The sequence below is a fragment of the Oryzias melastigma genome, linkage group LG2, assembly GCF_002922805.2.
Source record: "Oryzias melastigma strain HK-1 linkage group LG2, ASM292280v2, whole genome shotgun sequence".
NCBI classification, from domain to species: Eukaryota; Metazoa; Chordata; class Actinopteri; order Beloniformes; family Adrianichthyidae; genus Oryzias; species Oryzias melastigma.
In genome coordinates this window covers 14,079,458-14,080,961 of record NC_050513.1, presented here as the reverse complement: position 1 = coordinate 14,080,961, position 1,504 = coordinate 14,079,458, and the positions used below count along the sequence as shown (strand labels likewise).

The window sequence follows — 1,504 nt, the reverse complement described above, 5'->3', positions numbered from 1 at the left end:
TATTTTTGATGGTCACACATGTACACTCAGATTGAGTTAATTTTAACTCGCATGGAGTTTATTCCAAAGACCAGAATTTGCTGTGTACATTTGTAGTTTTTCACTGAAGATGAAAGGTTTGAACTCCAAGATTTTCTGGATTTTCCAGAAATGTAACATATTTGATTCTTCTAAGAGTCAGCAGTGGGGGAAAAGTAGTTTCTTAGATTTTCTGTAGAAAAAAGTTCTTTCAACAGCGACAGAAGTTTGTATTACCGAGAAAATTTGTTGTTAGTTGGAGCTTTTGCAGATGTCCAGGAGATTAGAATCAGACTACTGAGGCTTCATGTTAGTCAACTGAAGTTGGAAGTCATTTCCTACAGTGAACTTGTGTTCAGAAACCCCCATTTCACATTCAATACTGACAACACTTATACTTTATACTTTCACAGTTACGCTGATGATTCACAGCTTTAAATTGTCATGTCTCCTGATGACCATGAACCTTTAAACACTCTTTTAAATTGTATTTTAGGTATAAAGTCATGGATGGCAGAGAATTTTTGACAGCTCAACCAGGACAAAATTGAAGTTTTAATCACCTGCCCTGAAGATAAGAGAGAGATGGTTTTACCAAAGCTTCAGAATTTTACATTTTCTCACCGTGTGAGAAACTTGGGCCTACTTTTTGACTTTGAGCTGAGTTTTATCCCTCACATAAAAAATGTTGTTAAGACAGGATTTTATCATCTTAGAAAAGTTGCCAGAGTTCGCCCATTCCTCTCTCTTGCCAGCACAGAGGTGCTGATGCATGCTTTTGTTTTTAGTTGTTTAGATTATTGTAATGCCCTGCTCTCTGGTTTACCTGAAAAATCTCTTTCTAGTTTACAATTGTTACAGAACTTAGCAGTGCGGGGTTCAGATAAGAACCAGGGGATGGGAGCACATTATACCAATTTTAAAATTGCTGCATGTGCGTTTCAAGATTGATTATAAAATTATTTTAATGGTTTATAATTGTTTTTATGGTCTTGGGCCTTCTTATTTAAGTGATCCGGTTTTAATGTATGAACCCTCGCAGACCCTGAGGTCATCCAGTGCTGGACTTTTAGTGGTTCCTAAGGTGAGGACCAAAACTTATGGTGAGACTTTGTTCTACCATTACGGTCCTCGCCTGTGTAACAGCCTGTCGAAGAGCGTCTGGGCCGCGGAGACCGTAGAGATTTTTAAGAAGAGACTAAAGACCCACCTCTTTAATTTTGCTTTTAGATAACTACTTATCTATTTATGTATGTATTAAATTATTTATATAAGAATTTTTTTTGTATTGTATATTATTTTTGTATTTTAGCTAATATATGTATTTACTGTTAGTTTTTCATTTATGTGTCTACGTGTATTGCATTTATTTGATTTGAATATTTTTATTATTATTTTTCTTTTAAAGTTGTCCTGTCCAACAGCTGAGCAAACAGATGCACGCTGAGATCTTCTTGTGTTGGACAGATTTTACTGTCAAATCAGA

At 35.5% G+C, this 1,504-nt stretch overlaps 1 protein-coding gene and 1 pseudogene across 1 annotated transcript in view; both read left to right on the top strand.

Annotated features, from left to right (window-relative positions):
- Positions 1 to 1,504, top strand: part of LOC112145059 — a 188,019-nt pseudogene that overhangs the window by 73,190 nt on the left and 113,325 nt on the right.
- The window catches only part of LOC112145036 (NACHT, LRR and PYD domains-containing protein 5), a gene marked incomplete in the record, with an annotated part of 15,169 nt that overhangs the window by 9,568 nt on the left and 4,097 nt on the right, over positions 1 to 1,504 (top strand).